This window comes from Grammomys surdaster, unplaced genomic scaffold, assembly GCF_004785775.1.
Source record: "Grammomys surdaster isolate TR1022 unplaced genomic scaffold, NIH_TR_1.0 581, whole genome shotgun sequence".
Taxonomy (NCBI): Eukaryota; Metazoa; Chordata; class Mammalia; order Rodentia; family Muridae; genus Grammomys; species Grammomys surdaster.
In genome coordinates this window covers 1,275,227-1,296,257 of record NW_021605000.1, presented here as the reverse complement: position 1 = coordinate 1,296,257, position 21,031 = coordinate 1,275,227, and the positions used below count along the sequence as shown (strand labels likewise).

The window sequence follows — 21,031 nt, the reverse complement described above, 5'->3', positions numbered from 1 at the left end:
GAGAGAGAGAGAATGTGGGGAGGGAGCAAGGGAAAGAGAGGGAGAAAGAGAGAGAGAGAGAGAGAAACTGAGTCCATCCTCTTTGTGAGCTTTCTGTGGAGGACTCTGAACAGCAGGTGGGTTTGGGCAGACTAGTGTGTGTGGAGGAAAAGCAGCCCTCCTCCCTGCTCTGGGATCTCTCTGTCACATTTACACTTCGCCCATGCAGATGACACCGTCCTACTCATGGCCTTCACAAAATCACCTAAAAAGATTCACAAGGCTTAGAAAGCTTGGGAACAGGTGGATCATACGGACACAACACTTTAGGACAATCTCTGTAGAGTGGGAATGTGTGGTGTTTCTGACCTTGCTTTTAGAAACTTTTTACGTCTTTCTAGCACCCTGAACTGTAAGAGAACTCCCTGCAGAGAAATTCCCTTAGGTGGAAACGAAAGCATAGTAATATATCACTAATGTAAGTTCCTCTTGAAGTCTTTATTTGTAGGCTTTAGGTGGCTGGTGTTGTGTTTAGAAAGATAGATAGCTACTAAAGAAATCCTTGGATGCCTTTCTCTGCCGAAAGTGGTGGGATGAATATAGTTTGAGACCTCAATAAGAGATCAGACCCTTGCCACCCAGAAAATGAACATAAGATAGTTATACATATAGTGTGTGTGGGGGGGGGGTTGTAGCTCTCCCGAGTTCATCTGTGGATTTCCTGAAGAGCTTGGACTGAGGGCGCTTAACAGAGTTTGCTACCTCCTCCCCGCTTTGAAGTATCTTAGTTCCCCTGGAGCATGCTTCATGGCAGCCAGATCGCTTCTGAGATTTAAGGTGCACCTAGATCCATTCATCCTGAACAGGAATGGAGTCATGGCTGGGGCACTAGACCTAGGTTCCAATTCTAGTCTGCCACTCAGCTGTGACCGTGGGTGTGTGCGTCACTGGGAGCTCCTGCCTTTATCTATACGAGTGTGTGATCCTAACAATACCCAAATGAGAGAAGAGAGTAGGGTTAGCCCATGCTCTTCCCTCCTGTGTGGGAAAAACACAAGAGCCAACAGCCCTTGGCTCTGCTACTGGGTCCCAAAGGTGTCGGTGTTTTTCTCATTCTAAGCAGCTCTCTGAAGATTGCAGCAGGCTTAGTGCAGGGCACCACTGTCTGCCAGGAGTCAACAGAGACTGAGGCCAGGGCTTAATTCCACTGAACCCCTTCTACTCCACAGGCCCCTCAGTGGCCTGGTTGTTACCTGTACTTTTGTGCAAGCATCTATAAATTATGTATATGTATGAAGTCTTAGAAAGAGGGACCAGTAATATATATCATATATACAAACTATACATATATATATACATAATATATATATATATATGTATATATATATATTATATATTTTATAAAGATATATATATTTTATATATTTTATAAAAATAGAAGGGGGATTTGTGTTCATTTAGAGCTATCCTGGATAATTCAGAATAGTCTATCCCCTGAATATAAGCATATAGAGAATACATATACATTCCTATAAATCACAACATCACACCTCTACAACACACTGCCTCTTGAGCTCTTAGTTCAGTTAAAAGTTTCATTAATTAAAAGCTTTGGAGTAGGCGGGTACGGTGGCAAACGCCTTTATCCTATAGCACTTCAAAGGCATAAACAAGAGGATCTCTGTAATTCAAGGCCAGCCTAGTCTACATGTCAAGCTCCAGCCAGGACTACATAGAGAGACCCTATCCTTAAAAAAACAGAAACAGTTTACAGTTACAATTGTGTATGTGGCTTGTGGGGGCTCAGGGTGCTGAGGCATGAACCCAGGGCTTTGCTCATGCTGGGTAAGCTTTTACAGCTGACCTCTGCTTTTTTTTTTTTTTTAAACTTTTTCATCCTGAGGCAAGATTTCACTAAGTTGCTCAGCTTGTTCTTGAACTCATCCTGTATCCCAGACAAGCCTTGAACTTACCATCCTCCTGCCTCAGCCTCTAGAACAGCTGGGATTGAAGGGCTTCCCCACCAGAACTGGCTGAGTCACTCAGTTGTTTTGGCCTCATTTAGACAGAGCTGGAGGCTCTGATGTCGAACACGATTTGTTTTAAGTCATTACACCGTGAGCATGGGATGTAGGTGTGTGTACATGTTTGCCCGGGAAGTGTCTGGCTGCATTTCTTTGTTTGCTTTCCCCATTCCTTCTGGGCATCTGGCCCTTTCCACTTCTGTTAATGCTAACCCCAGATCGCCCCACCCTGTCTCCCTTCATAACACTTCCTAAAGTAGAATTGAATCTTCTCCTAATGCTGTTTCCTTTAAAATTGTCACTGTATGCCAATTATTTATTATTAGCCATAGTCATTGTACAGAATGAGATGGGTTTCCTCATGATACCGTATACCTGCGTGTTGTGTACTGTCTTCTTATTCTGTGGCTCTCTCTCACCCGCTTCTTTCTGCAGTGCCCTGCCTCTATCCAAATAGTAACATACAACATGAATGTATTTAATAAGAACACATACATTAAAATCTAGAGTCTCTAAAAAATAGAATTAAGAGCCTAGAAAAATGAGCTAGATTCTTCATATGAGAGAAAAGATGATCTTTCTGAATCTAATTTCATTCTCCTTTGTGATTAATGAAACTCCACCACATATATATGCCCCTGGTTTTGTTTGTTTCTTTGTTTGTTGTTGTTTTCGTATCACCTGCGTATTCTTGTGTTGTCTATAACTTTCTGCAGGAAACACAAGACAGTTGGGGCAGGCAGAAGGGAAGGGCTGCACAGTCCAATATCCCAGACCAGCCTCCCCAGCATCTTCTAGAAACAGGAACAAGGCAGATGATGGATCCCAGGTTCCCAGTATCTTCTGTGAGGCCACAGGCACTACACCTCCTACTCCAGCCAGAGACAAGTCAAGACCATCAAATAATTTACTGTGATTCAACATGTGCCCTCATAGGCGCCTGGAGGGAACTGAGAGGGGTGGAGGACTTGGGTGCCAGTGACAACAGGGACAGTTCATGACATTCTGTTCAAATTGTCCATGCGAAGGTCTTGGTCACATCTGTCCACCATCCCTGGCCTGGTCTGGCTCCAGCATTGTTTCCTTCCTTCCCTTCTCTTTCCTTCCTTCCGTCAGCACCTCCTCCCTGCATCCGGCACCTCCACATCCCGAGCCTGTGCCTGGACAGGCACAAAGGACATGACTGACTGCAGGCAGGGGGATTGGCAGAATTGGGGGAGCAGGGACATCAAAGTGGATACAAAGTTCATCTGGCTAGCTGAGGTCACTGCCCCAGATGTCTCGCTGGCCCCTGCCTCACCTGGTGTCAGGACAGCACATACTTGCAGCTCATGCAGCCTGGACCACTTTCATCAGGTGGGTTCAGTTTCTGCAGTTTATGCTGCCGAATCTCACGTACTAGCGTGTAGAAGGCATCCTCCACACACTGCTGGGTCTTTGCTGATGTTTCAATGTAGGGGATGCCCTAGCTGCGAGCAAGGTCCTGGGTCTGCCGAAACTCAACAGTGCGAGCGGCCAGGTCGCACTTGTTGCCCACCAGCACCATTGGCACATCATCTGAATCTTTCACCCGCTTGATCTGCTCCCTGTACTGATGGATGTCTTCAAAGGACTTGGTGTTGTTGATGGCAAATACACAGAGGGAGCCCTCGCCTGTGCGCATGTACTGGTCCCGCATGACACTATACTCTTCTCGACCTGCTGTGTCTAAGATGTCCAGTAGACACATCTCCCCTTCAAGGACCACCTGTTTCCGGTAGGTAGGTAGTGGGATTATACTCGTCCACAAAGTGGTTCTGGATCAGCTAGATGGTCAGGGCACTCTTTCCCACACCTCCAGCGCCCACCACCACAAGCTTGTATTCTGTCATCGCTTCTACAGGGGCTGCCAATCCAAGAGCTCCTGCCCCACCGCTTGCTGCCCCGACTGCCCCCGGGGCTGGGGCCGGGGCAGGGCAAGGGGCAGACAGGCACCTACTGCCCCCACCCCGCGCGCGCATGAGCTCTGTCCGCGGCGGGTGCAGCTCGGGCTCCCGGTGCCAGGAGTGGACCTGTTTGTTGTTTTTAATCTTCCTACCTGTCACTGGCATCCAGGCTGATCCCGTGTCTCAGTTGTTGTGGATCGTGTCACTATCAGTGTGGACGTGCAGGCATCTCTATGATACGCTGACTTAAAATTCTTCAGGTATGGGCTGGAGAGATGGCTCAGCAGTTAAGAGCACTGACTGCTTTTCCAGAGGTCCTGAGTTCAATTCCCAGCAACCACATGGTGGCTCACAACCATCTGTAATGGGATCTGATGCTCTATTCTGGTGTGTTTCCGAAGACAGCAACAGTGTACTCATATACATAAAGTAAGTAAATAAAAAAATTTTTTTTTAAAAAAATTTTCAGGCATCTACCCTAAACCATGGAGACGCTCTCACTTCCCAGAGGGCCACAGGGCTCTCCTAAAAGCAGAGGTGTAAGATACTGCTGCTATCCAACATCTCCAGAGAACTCACACCTGCATACCACTTGCCTAGGGGAGGATCAAACCCAGTACTGTCTCCACCAAATGTCACCTTTGCATCATTCAGAGATGAGCGAACTATGTGACCTTTGGCCTGCATATTCATGAAACTGACTCTTGCTTCTTAGAAAGAAATTGCCCCCAAGTTTAACAAAGTTTAAGCTACCTGCCACTCACTGTAACACAAATGGCAAACCCAGCACTCCCCTGCCAGGTCCCATAAACTGACCCTTACCTTAAACCTCAGTCTGGCCTTTGGCAGTCCTCATCTTAACAGAACCATCGTCCCCTGACCCCTTTCCTGCACCTAGGGGAATCACTTGCCCAGCTTCCTCTGCAGATCCTGGCCTTCACGGCCTGATACACTGATAGTCAGCTGCAGTTTATACACACTGGAAGGAAAAAAGCAAGGGGCGGGGGTGGGGGAGGACCCAGTGGGTAACTCAGGCTGTAGGTCCTTCAAAGACCAATCCTTGTGCAAAGACGATTTACGGGTACATGTTTAAGGAAAAGAAAATCGGATAAATCAAGAACTCAATTCAGTATCAGATGTCACAACCTTTAGTCAGATGCCTGGAGGTGTATACTCCTTGAATATCGAGGGCAGAATGTGTTGTACCAAATGCCACAATAAACAAAGGGGATCCTCCCATAGTGTGCGCAGAGGTGTGCGCAGAGGTGTGAACAGCCGCTATGGAAACCAGGGTGGAGGTTGCTCAAACACGGCTTCCACTCTCCTCAGTGACCTTTGGCCTGCATATTCATGAAAGTGACTCTCGCTTCTTAGAAAGAAATTACCCCCAAGTTTAACAAAGTTGAAACTAACTGCTACTCGTGGTAATCTAAATGGCAAACCGATCTCTCGGCCCCTCCCTTCCCTGCCAGGCCCCTCTGTACTGAGGACAAGCTGACCCTTACCTTAAATCTCAGTCTTTAGAGCGCCTGGCTCTAACTGATCCATCACCAGCCCTTCCCCTCTCCCAAGACAATCATTTGTCCACTTCCCATTACCATCACCTGAAATTCAACCTGTTCAAATCTTGCCAAGTGATGGCTGCGGTCTTCCCCTTCCCTCAGAATGCATCTCTGCCTCTTAGATCATCTCTCTCTCTCTCTCTCTCTCTCTCTCTCTCTCTCTCTCTCTCTCTCTCTCTCTCCATCTCCTGCAGTAATCCTCATTGACAACACCATCTATTTTTAATGAGCCAGTGTTTCTCTTTGATCTTCCAGGCTCAGCCTCCCAGCCTTCTTGGGTTTCTAGCTTTACTCCCCACCTGCTGCCCACCGCCCACCGCCCACCGCCCACCGCCCACCGCCCACCGCCCACCGCCCACCGGCAGGGCAGGGTAGGACTGCATCTTTAAGTGGCCCTTGTATTTGTGCAGGCTGGAGCAGCAGTGGCATTAGACAGACCTCAGTGGCATACCATCAGGTTTCCTCCAGCATGTTCTTCCTTCTCTGCCTCTGAGGATACCTGTGCCTTGATGCCTGCCCTGGCCTGTGTTTGTCTCTGTTATGGACTCTGTAACTCACTGCCACAGTCTTGGTGGCTTGAAACAGTGAAATTATTGCTCCAGCATGGGAGCTGCAAATTTGATCTGGAGGCCTAGGTGAGAATCTCTCCTCCGATCCAGCTTCCAGTAGTCACAGGTGCCCTTTGTTTTGTGAGAACACTACCCTAATCTAACCTTCACATAACCATCTTTTGTTCCTCCCTTTCTCTGACAGGGACCCTACTCATTAGAGTATGTCCTAGTCTGGAGGATGGTTCTGGGTAGCCATACTTTTGGGGGAAGACTACCATTCAAACCACCATAGCACTCTACTTTCATATTTAATGGCATGGAAGCACATGGGTCGCATGTCTTAATTAGCCAACAAGGGAGGTGGGAAGAAGGGAAATGGGACCTATCACCAGCCAGTGAGCAACAGGAGGAGGATGACACCGGGTGGATAGCTTTGAATCTTCCATGATTACCTTCAGAACTACTGGGAAAGGCTTGGGTGGTCCTTGAAGAAGCCACAGCTAGCCCACTGCTTGCCCCTAGAGCTCCTCCTGGAGAGTCTATGCATCTCTTCCTTCACAGCTTATTCAGTCTTCGATCTCACTGCTTCTCATGTGGAGAGCTGCAGCCACCACACCCAGGCTATTGGCATGGCGAAGTTACTGCTTACTGCACCCTATGGCTTGGGACCAGACCCCGCTCATTGAAGAGCTGAGACCTGGAGGCTACCTGGAGCCTTCAGGTGCTCCACAGCTACCGGTCAGTCCTTCAAGGTCCTGGCTACTTAGGAGGAAGAGCTGGATGGGGGATCATTGTGGGAACCTGTGGTGTGGGCGACAGACAAGCAGACGGTCAGGAGAGGAAGCAGATGCAAAAGCAGGGAGCAGAGGGGCTATGAGGCTGACCCGGTGGCTGTGTGGACCACAAGAGATGTACTATGGTAGCAATGCTTCTCACACCGGCTTTGCTGAGTCTTCACAATACCCCTTCAGCTGGGGCAGTGGAGGGTGTCCTGCTCCTTAAACCTTAGCACAGTGTCCTAGGCCCTTGGCCTTCGTGGATGCCCTCTAAACATGCCCTGAGCATCCTCGGATGTCAGTCACTGCACCATGGTGCCATTCAAAAGGAGCTCCTTTGAGATTAACCGGCTATTTACTTTATGCAAATGTCACCATGCCAGAGTTTCATATCACCCCAGTCACAGGGTCACTCTTCTTTGCTGTCATAATAAAGTATAGCATCTTTGAGTGCATGCTTTCAGGCCTTTTGGGTGCACAACTAATATAGTAGAATTGCTGAATCCCACAGGGATCCCAGGGGTAAGTGAGGAGAATCTGCCCATGTTTTCTCAGCAGGATTCCCACTAGCAGTGCACAAGGACTTCCATTTTCCACTTATCCATATCTTTGCCCACCCTTGGTGCTTCCCTGATTGTTAAAATCTTGAGCTTGGAGGTCCATATGTTTAATCAGACATGGGCCACTGCTAACCATTGTGTTTTTTCTTTTTAAATTTTGTTCTATTGTTTTATGTACATAAGTGCTTGTCTGCATATATGTTGGTGTACCATATGTGTGCCTGACCGACCAGAAGAGGGTACTGGATCCTCTGGAAACAGAGTTACAGAGAGTGTGTGAGCCACCATGTGGGTGCTGAGAATCAAACCCCAGGTCCTCTGGAAGAGCAGCCAGTGCACTTAACCAAGGAACCACCAACCACTGCCCATTGCTCCCTCCTCTCTCTCTCTCTCTTTTTCTTTCCCATCCATCCGTCTGTCTATCCATCTGTCTGTCTCCTCATTCTTACGTTCCTATATATGATATTAGTTCACTTCACTGAGCCCATATACTCCTCAAGTTCATGTTTCTTCATTCTTTATTTATTTCAGAGTCTGATCATTTTACCTATCCAGTCTTTGAATCTGATGTTTTTTGTTTTTGTTTTTGGTTTTGGTTTTGTTTTGTTTTGTTTTGTTTGCCTAGTCAGATTTTCTCTGGGGCTGGGCGTGGTGGTACACACCTGAATTCTCACCATTTAGAAGGGTGAGTGAGGCAGGAGGATCATCATTACTACACATCAAGAGTTGTCTCCAAAACAGAAGAGAAGGAAAAGCTGGAATATCTGGTTTTCAACATTTCTTATAAGTTTTTCATGTAGGGTTTCTATTTGATTCTTTGATGATGATGGTGATGATGGTGATGATGGTGGTGGTGGTGATGATGATTTCTTTCCCTTTAATGATATCCTCTGTTCACTTGTTGTTTCATATTAGTTCTTTTTTGTTATAAGAGCGTATTTAAGATAGTTACTTTTAAACCCTTGTCAAAAGCTCTGATTTCTTTGGTTCCTTAGGAGTCAGTTTCTGTCTAACTGCCCCTTTCAAAGTGTGTCAAGTCTTCCTGTCCCCTAGTGCCTTGTGATTTTGTTGTCTCTGACAACTGGATGTTTAACTTCGTGAGACTCTAATTGTAGAGATCAGTCCATCTCCCCTCCGGGGGGGGGGGGGGTTTATTGGTTTGTTTATTTTCTTTGGGTTTTGCTCATTTGCTTTGATTGTTGAAGGCTGTAATTGTCCATTTAAAAACAACCACCACAAAAACTACTTTCTAAGTCACTTTGCGGAAGACAATTACTCCTGTGTGGACACCGGCCTCTTCTTTTAGCTTGTGTTTAGCTAATGTTTTGACATAGATTTCCTTGAATGGCTTGAAGTAAAATGTGTACACAGAATCCTCCTGTGCACAGAGGAGAAGGGGACCTTTTGGTGTTTGCTGTTGACTTTGTTCTGGGACACTCCCTCACTCTCAGCAAGGATGACAGAGGAGCCTAAAACAAAAATCCTAATCTCTTTTTGTTCTTTGCCAGCATTCAGCTAGCCTGAGGCATGTGTGTGGCTCTCTAAATCCTGCCATACCTGTGGCTGGTTTCCTAGGCCTTTGTTTCCTGCAGGCCCTGGGTGGTCTAACTGTAAGACCTGGCCCACCACGTCTCTCTCTGGCTTCTCTGGGTCTTTGGTTGGTCAGTCTGGTTTGGGATTTGGGGGGAGGTGTTTATTTTGTTTTGTTTGAGACAAAGTCTGCAGATTTGAGTCTCCATCTGTAGCCCAGGTTAGCCTCCTGCCCCGTCCCTCTGTAATTCTGGGATCACAGGTAAACAAACCTCAAGCACCTACTGGTGTCTGTGGCTTTCTGGGCTGCACCTAAAGCTTCACTAGAGGTGCCCACTTTTCTGCCCACCAGAATGAAAGACCCCCCTCCTTCAAGTTCCTCCAGATAAATTAGAACAGACCTGCACGCTGATTTGTTCCCCTTCATTCAAAAAACCAGAATGCCAAAGTGAGAGTTTAGGCTGCTGCTCCTTCAAAACCAAGACTGCCAGCGTGCTAGGGTTGGGGTGAGGGGTGGGGCCTCAGCTCAGGATGGGTGGTGCACCCAGTTTTCCTACTGTGTTAGAGACGGATGAGAGTGCTTGCTATCATTTGTCATTCACATAATTAATATCAAACTTTGAGCTGTTTCCATGATTCTGATGGAATTGGTTTTGTGTGCTTCTGTTTGGGTGTTCAACATCATCATGGAGGAAAAGACACCCTGCTCTGCCCCCACCCTCTGGTTTGCCATTTTTTCACATCAAAAAGACCAAAGACATTTCTGGTACATTCACTATGTGACTCTAAGCATAAGAGACACCAGCACAAAGGAGATCCAGTCCCTGTCCTTATACAGTGTCTTTTGCAAGACCTAAGTAGCACTGCAAGGGGAGAAAGACTGGCATACTAGAATGATTGGACCCATGGAGAATGGGGGAACTGCTTTCCTGCAATTCCAAGGAAGGCCCCTTTGGGCATGTGTGAGTGGGAGCAGGCAGATAGAAAGCAAAGACCACAGGAAGAATAGAGACAAGGACACAGGTCAGTGGATAGCATCGTCAAAAGCCATGGTAGGTGAAGGTGCTCCTAGGACTGAAAGGCCACCAAGGAAGTGAAAGGCTAGGAGTAAGGGATGTCAGGAAGTGACTGAGTTGGCTGGACGAGAAGCTGTAAGTCAGGCAGGGAGTGACTGGTCCTTTGTCATAGTGCTGAGTGGGAAACTGACTACAAGGTAGAATTTGGGAGAACCTGAAGGCAGAGATGGGGTGTGAACTAGTCCAAGAGAGAAATGAGGTGGTAAAGACTAAGTTGGAGGCAGTGGAGATGCAGATGTCTCTGGAAGTACTGAATGGAAATGCTGGGCCTTCAAAATTGAAGGAAGAGTGGAAGAAAGGAAAGAAGGAAGGAAGGAGGGAGGGAAGGAAGGAGGGAGGGAAGGAAGAAAAAGGAAAGAAAGGAAAAGGTGAAGAAAGGAAAGAGGGAGGGAACAAGGGAAGGAGGGAAGAAAGGAAAAGGAAAGAAAGGAGGGAGGAATGGAAGGAAGGAGGGAGAGAAAGAAGGAGGGAACGATACAGAAAGCTTTCAATCTCATGGATGATTTACGTGTGCATTTAGTCTGAGGTCTAAAGCAGTCTAGAAACTGGCATTGTGTCAGCATCGGTGGGTGCTCAGTCTTACTGGGATGGAGAAACCCAAGATGCTCAGGTGCCTTAATCACTTTCAGTCCTAGAGATTTGTTGGGCACATTCTGTAAATCTAGGACTGGGCCAGGCAGTGGGGTGGAAAATGGAGGGCAGTTTCCAAAGAGTCTATGAAGTCATTCCTTGGTCTGTGAAGCTAGACATTTGTGTAAAGGGGAAAAGTCAGCCAGGCAGAGACAGACGGGGTGGCAAAGCTGATCCACACAGCTCTGAGAGGCCACTCGTGGTACCAGAGGCCCTTGGGTGCCAGGACACCCCTGATGGTCACCTCCACGCTGACAATGGCCTTCCCTTCTGTGGGAGGGGGGGCTTCCATTCTGTGCTCATGGGAGCCGTTCCTGCTCTAATGCTTCCTTTTCCTCTGGGCTTTGGGATCTGCAAAGAAGGGACAGGCTGTGTCGGCCAGTGGCTGTAGGTCTTCGCTGTAGTACAGGCCATATTTGGCTAAATCATGGATGGCTCTATGCATCTTTTCAAATTCAGTTTCAAATTTGTAACATTTAAAGTCAATCACTATTTGAACTGCAGGTGACTTCCTGTGAATGCCAATCTAATAATCCCAGGTACCCTAGCCTGCAAAGTTCTCACTGCGTCCCTCAACTTCAGAATAAATGCAGTGAACAGGAGTCGCAAAATTGTCCCACAAGAAAGTGACTCTCACCATGTCGGTGGAAAGAGGAGATTGACGGTGCTGTCCAGTATCGGCACAAGCTGAATTGGCTGTGGGACTGGAAAGGCAATTACTAGCAAGGCATTAGTGCATGTTGCATCTGAGGGCGAGGATATGGGATATGGGGAAAGGTTATGGGGTTTATGAGGCATATGTGGAGGGTATAGTGTGCGGGGAGGTTATGGTGTGGGGGCATAGGATGGGGTTATGGTGTGTGTGTGTGTATATGTGTGTGTGTGTGTGTGTGGTGTGTGCTCGCCTGTGCAGGTATGTGCATATGGAGGTCAGAAGACAACCTGTTGCTGTTGTAGGTCAGGGACCATCCACCTTTTGAGATATGGTCTCTCACTGACTGGGACCTTGCTGATTAGTCTAGTCTAGTCTGGCTGGCCAATGAGCTTCAGGATTTGCCTGTCTCTGCCTCAGCAGTTTTCTGTGGGCTTTGGGGACCCTACTCAGGTCTTCATGCTTAGATGCAAACAATTTACTGACTGTACATCTCCTTAGCCCCCAGGAAAAACACTTTTACAGTTAATCTCCTTTAAAAAAAAAAAAGAAGAAGAAGAAGAATTGAGGAAACCAGGCAAGAGGCCATTCTGTATTTTATGACCTTTGTGAAGGTTTATCCTTGTGATGTTTGTGCTGTGTGAGCAGAGCCTGGAGGTTTAGAAACTGGACTGAGCATCGTGAAATGAAGCTTGCCATTCAGAACGTAACCACCTTTCGTGGATGGCTTCTAACAGTCAGCGTTGAAGCTTCATGCTCACACACTTACATCACCAGAGCGCCAGGCACCTGTGTGTGACATAACAAGTCTCCCAAAACTCCCAGGTTAAGGGATTCTCAGCCCAATACAGAGAGCACTGGGCAGGCTGAAGTCTGAGTACAGCCAAGTGTCTACAGGGCATTGAGTGATGTGGGGGACACGTCAGTGTTTGTCAGGACAGGAACTCATTTATCTGTTTCTCCAGCTTGTTTGGAGACTGCTGGGACTAGTGAATGGGGGGAGGAGTTACAGAGGTGAGGTCCAGAGGGAGAAGGAGTGGGGAATGGAGAAGCAGTGAGCCACATTAACAGTGGGAATGAAGGGACCACAAATGTGTGTGGAAACTTCTGGACCCGGCCGCACCTCGGCTGAAAGAGGAACAAGAGGAACTTAGCACCTGAACTTATTTTAAACTCTTAGTATTATTTTATGTGGATGGTGTTTTGTTAGAATGTATGTCTGTGTAGTTGAGTGCAGTGTCCCTGGAGACCAGAAGAGGGCGTGGGATGTCATTGGAACCAGAGTTAAAGGTGACTGTGAGCTGCCATGTGGGTGCTGGGAATCAAAACTGAGTTCTCTAGAAACTAACTGCTCTTAACTTCAGAGCATCTTTGTAGCCCCAGAATCTGCATTTATTAAAGTCTAGCTGGGTGTAGGCTGGAGTTCTAGGACAGAACCTACAGTGCTCAAGGCCCTGAGTTTGATGGCCAGCAAAACACACACACACACACACACACACACACACACACACACACATTCCATCTGAAGAACATGGTAACTTGTCAGAAATATAAGACAATAAATTACTGGCTACAGGGGGATTCTGGAGAAAATACATCTCAAGACTCAGAAAGGACCTCCAGTTTGAGTTCCATTGGTTTGTTGGTCTGTGCTGACAGCCAGTGGGACATAAGTCAATAACTTCTTGCTGCCTTCAGCCACATCGGCTTGGAATGTTGGATACATAAATGCAGACCTTGGGGAGACATGTTCTAAGTGCCTCTGATGCCCCAGATACCTCTGAAGATTTTCTCTTCGATTAAAGCACCATGCTTTTTTTTTTTTTGCCAATAAGCAAATAGAATCTGCTTCAAAGACTAGCAAACTGCCACCTGCTACTTCAAAAGCTCCTTCAATTCCCTGAGCAATTTACTGAGGCATCTGGACTTCTGGGTGTGGCTCCACAGCCCCCCCCCCCAGTGTGTGTGAGTGTGTGTGTGTGTGTGTGTGTGTGTGTATGTTTGTGTATGTGTAGGATCTGCGGCTAAAGGCCGGTTCTCAGTGAGCACACCCTCAGGTAGAAGCGTTTGTGGCTACAGTGGTAGAAACAGGAAGAGGGCTGATATTGATGGTCTAAGTTTTTAAGGGCATGGAGAAAAAAATCTGGATTATGCTGTGGTGACTGAAACAGCCTCACTGGTGGGTGGCACCCCTGCTGAGTCTGTAACCTGTGTAAAGAAAGCATCCTTGGTATCAGAATTATTAGGGAGACAAAACCAGTGCCATGTTGGGAACCTCACACCCATGAGAGCCACTGCTGCTAAAGAAACATAATTCACTCTGTAGTCCAGGCTAGCTTTGAATTCCTAATCCTTCTTTCTGCCTCATCCTCCTGATTGTTGGGATTATAGGCCCTGTGGCACCAGGCCTTGGATTCTTGGTGGGGTGAAGAATACTTAACTAGCACATACAAGATCCCAGCTCCAACCTCAAATAACAAAAATAAATGAAAGAAAGACGAAGAAAAGAGATGGAGAACAAGGTTCATGAAGCTGTAGAAAAGCTGGAACCCTTATGTACTGTTAGTGAGATTGCAAAACAGTGCATCCATTAATAAAATCAAAAGGCTATTCTCTTATAAAATAAAATAATATCTAGGATAACTTAATGATTCTATTCCTGGGTATATGATCTCAAAAACTCAAATCAGTCTCCATGAGGTATTTGGTCCTGTGTGCCTAGAAGCATGATTCACAGCTGAGAAAGAGTGGAAGCATCCTACATGTGTGCATTGATGCAAGATAAACACTTTGTGAGATGGGGCCAGTCAGACTGTCGTGCAGGAGGGGAGGGCATGTTTTACATTCATGAGGCTTTCTTTTCAACTCTTTCTTATTTATTTATTTATTTATTTATTTATTTATTTATTTATTTATTTTTAAAAAGATCAGTTTGTGCTATAGACAGGCAAGAGAATATTATATGGTCTGGAAATGAAGAGGCGTATATTATGACCCACACTACAGTATGGATAGACCTTGAGGATTATATTAAGTGAAATTCGGTAATTATTAAAGGGCAAAGCTGAATGGCTATCCTTGTGTGAATAAGGCCACATGCAGAGACACAATGGTGGCCAACAGCTAGGGATGAAGTAGAAACTTTGTACCTAATGAGACCAGTTCAGTTTTCCCAGATAAGAAGAATCCGGAGGGTTACACATAGTATGAATGTAGCAGATCCTTAATTGTGCAGGAAAAATGACAGAGATGCTGTTGCTCATTAGAGCTGAAGATAGCACTCCATGAAACAGCACTAGGATGTTTCTAGCATGCATGAAATAAGTTTTGTGTTAGCCAACATCAATACTGACAAAACAAGAGTAACACAACAGGAAATCCAAGAGTTCTAAATCTACATTGGGGTGGAACAACATGTCCATCCTGGTTATACAGAAATTTCGATTTGTCACTGAGAAATCCAAGTTGAATTGTTAACATTCAATTGGATGGCTTCATTCAAACCTTGAGAATCAGGCCTGGGTTGCACAGGCACATCAGGGTTCGTCAGAACATGCCAAGTGCTTGGGCTAGGCAGAGTCATACTGTATCCCAGGTAGTATGGCTCCTTCTGGTCCTGTGGGCATTGGGGTCGGGGTGTTCTTACTTGTAAAGGTCCAGCTGCCTGAGCCTTGCAGCAAGTCTAGCAGTAAGCAAGCTTCTGCCTACTAGATGCAACAACCAAAAAATGTCCCCATGCATTGTTAAATGTCACTGGAGAGAGGGCAAAGGGAAAATCTGTCCTGAGTGAGACTGGCTGAGCCAGAGAAAGGGGCCCAGAAGAGCTGGAGCAATATGGGCATTTGGAAAGAAGGGGAATATGGCAAGATGAAAGGCTGCAGACAGTGACATAAGACGGAAACAAAAGCAGTGAAAGCCCACAGTGCGGAAGAGACAGTGAGAGGCTGAACTCAACTCAGCTTCAGGTGAGATGGGACAGAAAAGCATTTTCTGGCTTCCTTGTATACTTGGACTCTGGAAACACGCTATCTCAGATGTGTTCAGCTCCAAGATTCTCCCAAGAGTGAAGTAGCAGGGCTAGCCATGGGCTTAGTGGTAGAGCAGAGAGCACTGAGGACCTTTACCTGTACAAGGTCCTGGGGTGGGGTGAGGCTTGAGATCCACCCTCTGGAGGGAAGCTGCAGCTGTTGATGAGAGGTGAGCAGAGTGTAGACTGTATCCCAGTCCTCTGTCCTGGAGAAGTTAGGTCTGGTTCTTCCTCCCAGCCCCATGCTCCCAGAAATAAGATGCAGACTCAAAATGTATTTACAAATACTTTGGCCATATAGCTAGGCTCTTCTCTAACTAGCTCATAGCTTAAGATAACCCATTTATTCTAACCTACATTCTGCCATGTGGCTGGTTACCTGTGCTCAGGTACCATGCCTCTGTCTCTTCACATCTTCCTGGGCAAATCTCCTGCCTGGCACTATCCCAGAACCCTTTCTGTCTCCCAGATGTTCCACCTCCTATCTCTTGCCTAAGCTATAGGCCATTAGATGTATTATTGTCAGGTACTACATCCATGCAGACATAAGATAGTCTCTCTATGCTGTCTATGTTACCACTCCTGAGAAAGACCACACTGCTTCCTCAAAGGCACACAGCAACAGAAGCTACCCCTGAGCTCAGGACTGCCCCACTGCAGGGCACAGCATCAATAAGCAGGAGGCATCCCCACTGAGGGTCTTCAGGAAAGAGGGAATGCAGCAGGGGGACCTAGCAGAGAGAAGAAGCACAGCAAGCAGAACTGTGACTAATAAGTACAGTAATACATCCTGCAAGAAAACCCTCAAGCCCAGGAGGGCGTGGCCTCTCAGGAGCACAGGTGAGGGAGTGCCTAATTAGGGCCAGCAAGAGGAACCACCCAGCTGCCACAGATGCACACAAAATAGACACAACAATAAATAGAGCAAGTAGAACAGAATGAATGCAAGGGGAGCTGCAATTCTGGTGATAAAGCCGCCAGCTGGAGACTCAGTGGCTAGGAGCACGGACTGCCCTCATATAGGACCCAAGTTCAGTTCCCAGCACCCACATGGCAGCTTACAAGTGTCTGTAATGCCAGCTCCAGGACACCCTTTTGTGGCCCACTGTACACACATGGTACACATATATACATACAGCCAAATACTCATAAAAAAAAAACCTTGGAAAAGCTAAGTTCACCTTAATTGGAATATTTGAGTCTTTAAGCAGAAGAGCTTTATGGGTAGATCGAAGAAAAGGAAGGTCAGAACGCCATGTCAGCCATACACCTCTGAGAACATATTTACATGCAACCAAGAATTTGAAAAAAAAATTTTCTTCTATATCTGAGGGTATGCTCTGTTCCTGTTATCAGCTGCTTCAGAAGAATCCACTTCAAAACTCGACAACTTCAAAGCCCCATGCTCAGAGGGTAAGGGTACTTGCTGCTGGGCATGAGGACCTGGGCTTGACTCATGGGACCCACTTGGAAAAGGGAGAGAACCAACTCCTGCAAGTTGTCCTCTGGCCTCCACATGAACGGTACAGCACTTGTGCATGCTATCCCCAATGAATGAATAAATGAATTAAGGAATGTAAAAAACTAAAGTTAGCGACTTCAAATTACCACTGATTCATCATTAGGTGGTGGTAACATTCTGGGGCAGAGGCACTGGTAGGAGTCTGGTGTCCTCTTGCAGTGGGGCTTCATTGCTTTCTCCTCTGGTGGGAGGGATGCTGTCTCAAGTGGCCAAAGAGACGGAGGAGGGGCCATGAGGCTGAAACTTCATGGCTCTATCAGCTCCCAAGACCACGAATCTTTAATGCCATAGAGTTAAGTACTGATGTTCAGGGAAACACAGAAGCCACTATAGTGACATCTGGAAAAAAAAAAAAGAAACTATAGAGACATTAAACGTTCAGGGAGGGGGGGACAGTGTCAGGATACTGGTCTTTTAGGGCAGGAACCTGTTCTGTGGGTTCTTAATAAGATGGATTCTTGCCATTATCCACTTGTCAAACCTCACAGAATGTTCTACACTAAGGCCAAAGCCTAATGCAAACTGTGGGTCTTTAGTTAATACCCATCAACCATATTGGCCATCAACCATAACAATAGCGTAGCACTGAAGTTACCTATATACATACACTGATAGGCCATGGTTACCCATGTCAGGGTAGAATTGCTATTTAATACTCCCAGCTTTTAAAAATGAAGTGCAGGGCTAGAGAGATGTACCAGTGATTAAAAACACCTGTTTCTTTGTTCCCAGCCCCCACATGGTATATCATAACAATTTCTAACTACAGTTCTATGAGGTCTGATGCCTTCTTCTGATCTCCCTGGACACCAGGCACCCACATGGTGCATGTACATACATGCAGGCAAAACACTCATACACGCAAAAAATAAATGTAAAATACTGTAAAAAGATGTGTACTTAGCAGTTATGGCTGTGTCTGGTTTGGTTCTGAAAGAGACATAATCTTATTTCTTGTACATTTGACTTTTTCAGGAGCTATATGAATTTTTATTCTTAACACAGAAAAATAGTTCAGTGCAAATGGATTTACAGGTGTGAGGATAGAAACTGTACATAGATGTTACCGAGAAAAACGAATAGGGATAGGCTGGGGTGCCGGTATGGACCATGCCAGAAATGATGGGCACAGGTGGGTCCTCGGAAGTGTGCAGGTGCCCTGTCTACCCTTTCCTAACGGCAGAAAGGTCAGGAAGCAGGTTTGGGCAGAGGCCAAAAGTGCAATTCAGACATAGGCCCACACCCTTCACCCTTTCCTGACCTCTTAGGAGGCGCTGGAGCACAGATGATGTCAGCCAATCAACAATCAGAGGATGCCCTGTGACAGGAAAGCCCTTAAGCCGCGCCCAGCTGCTTTCTCAGTGGATACTATGCAAGGGGAGATTGAGGGATAGCCTGCCCTCAGCTGGTACATCGGGAAAGAGATATCTTTGGGTAAGAAAGGCTAATTTCTAGAGCACCCCTGGGCTCACTCCAGGGAGCCCGCAGCTTCCTCTACTGTGTGTGTGTGGGGGGGGGGCCCGGGGGGGAGGGGGATCGGTGAGAGAAGCTTGGTAGAGAAGGTGTGCTCAATGCCCTGCAGTCCATGTGTTCTCAGAAAAGCTCCAGAAACCCTTGTCTTGTTGGAGAGAGTTAAAGCTTCCTTCAGCACTTCTTTAATCTCAGCACTCAGGAGGCAGAGGCAGAGGCAGGAAGATCTCTGTGAGTTCAAGACCAGCCTGATCTACATAGTTCCAGGACAGCCAAAGTTACATACATAGTGAGACCCTGTCTCAAAAAACAAAACAAAAACCAAACAAATGAAGAAAGCTTGTTTTAGATACTGGGGAGCTGGGTATCCTGAAGACACTTAGTAGGGCTGTAGTACAACTTTGTCTCCATAGGAAGTTTCTAGTGGGAAAATGAAATCAGATTACTTTTTTTTTTTTCTTCTTCAGACTTCTGTCCCTCCATCAGTGCAGGGCGTCTCTGGGAGAACTGAAGACAGAACTGGCCGAGATGGTGGTGGTGGGAGGGGGCAGGGTTCTGGTTCTGAGAGGAAGGGCTGAAGACAAATCTATGGCCTGATCTTCTGCAGCTCAGGAGAGCCAGTCCCGCAAGCAGGTAGCAGGAGGCAGATTGTGAGAAGCAGTGCAGATCTGCTGGAGAATCACTCCTTCCAATTGGGAGATCTGACAGAAGTATAATCACAGAACTCTTTAAGGGGCAGGGGAGTCCGTGCTTTGGCAAGACACAGCTGAGTAAAAGTCTTCAGCCTGAGAAGACCTCCTGGTAGGGCCTGCTGACAACCAAGCTATAGGTAGAGGACTTCTTGACAGAAACTGTGACTTCCAGAGCAGGAAAACATCTATCCTGAAAGGCTCCGGGCGTTCCTGGGCTCTCTCATTTCTCATGCCTTGCCCAGGTCTCTAGGGTGCTGGGGGAACCTCGGTCCAGTGTGCGGTGCATGGTTCAGGAAAACTACAGAATGAGCGCATCGCTTAATCCTCTCACTTCTTATTTTCCTCATGAAATGAGAACTCGCATCTCCCTAGTGAGGCTGGCGGCTGAGTCCCTCAAAGACCCTAAACTTTATTTCCTCAGAGCCCAGACTCAGCTCTTCTCTGGAGCTGATGTTGCCTCTCACAGAGGGACTTGGGGTCCGAAGTTTTTCTAGCCTATTGGTCAGTTACCACTTCCAGCCCAGCACCCCCCCTCCACCCGCCATCTCCAGGAATTCCTTACCCACCCTCCCCATCCTATGCTAAGCTTCTAGGCTGCGCTCACAGCCCTTCGGGGAAACCGAGAGGAGGACACTGGCGCCTGTGACGTCCAGGAGGCGACAACAGCCGTAGGTACCGAATCTAAGCCAAAGTTGAAGCCTCTCCGCCGAGATCTGCAGAAAACAGATTGCGTTAGCCATCAGTCCAGCAGCAGCGCAGGCCGGAGCGCTCCCTGGTGGGCGGGCAGGGTACCCGCGGCCGCACCCACAGTCAATCCCTACAGCCGGTCCTAGGAGAGCATATCCCGCTCGCAGCTGCTCAGTTCCAGGGGCGGCAGAGCTGGCAGCGGGCAATGCAGAGGGTTCCGGTGGCAGGAACTGGGGCTCTGGGCCACCGGTTCAGGCCGCCCAGGAAATGCCTGCTTTGCCGTCCCCCGGGGACAAGCGAGGGGGTGGGAGGGCGAAGCCATCAGAAAGGAGGCGGGTCAGGCGCAGCTGCTAGACTAGCAGTTCCAAGCCTAGGATGGAAGCCGGAGAACGTGTTCTGCCGGAATCTTAGCTCAGGCCATTCCTTTTTAGAAAGTTTGGGGTGACAACAGGTTGCTAGCAACAGGACCCTGGGAAGGAAGGCTAGCACCATTACTGCCTTGCAGATTAGAACAGCTCTCCAGGTCCTGGGTACTCGCTCTCATTAGGTAACCATGGATAAACTAACCCAAATAAAACGTAAACCTCACAGGTGTGCTGAAGTTGATTTCTCTCCTTAACATATTTTCCAAAGAGTAAACATTGTGGATAAGTTTACTGGAGGAAAATCTTTTCTTCTGGTTCTGGTGGTGGCACTTGGATACCCAGGAGCGACAGATAAGGGTAGAGGATCCAGCTGGGCTCTCAGTCAGCTTGGCTATCAACACTGCACAAGAGCGAATCTCAGGCTTTGCATTTGGTGTATAAGGTCAAGCAGGAGATGCCATCTGCTGAGGTCTGAACTAGGGGAGCACAGGAGTAACTTCCAAATCACTCCAGGACAGCTCCCTGGGAGCTTGAAGGCCAAAGGACCAAAGCGTGTAGTCGCTGCCTGCTACTTGTTCCTCACTGCAAATTCTGACCCCGCCCACCCGCTGACCTTGGATGGCCCAGGCCCTGGAGTGGCGCAAAGAGAGAACTTTCCCATTGTTCTCCGCAGTGGGACCTAGTGCGCCAGGCTGCGATTTAGCCCTTAGGCGCTCAGCTCAGCGCCACACTTTTGGCAATTTCCGACGCCCACGTCTTTGCTTCCACTCGCTGGCTTCCTCCCTCCACCCCCGGAAAAAGTGACTCCAAATATATCCGGTGGCCTCGATTTGTAATCGCTCACTTGCTCACTTAATGGCCTTTGCTAACCCACAGGACAGGGACCATTTTTATTTACACGCAGTCAGGCCTTAAGGGAGCCACGTGGGAACTGCAATTCACTACTCTCAAATCAACAACTTCCTTCCCATCTAAATAACGAGAACTTGAAGAGGCGCCCTTC

General features: G+C 47.5%; 1 pseudogene; it reads right to left on the bottom strand.

Moving 5' to 3' along the window:
• Positions 1–3,309: 3,309 nt before the first annotated feature.
• Positions 3,310–10,905, bottom strand: LOC114633341 (annotated as a pseudogene).
• Positions 10,906–21,031: the final 10,126 nt, after the last annotated feature.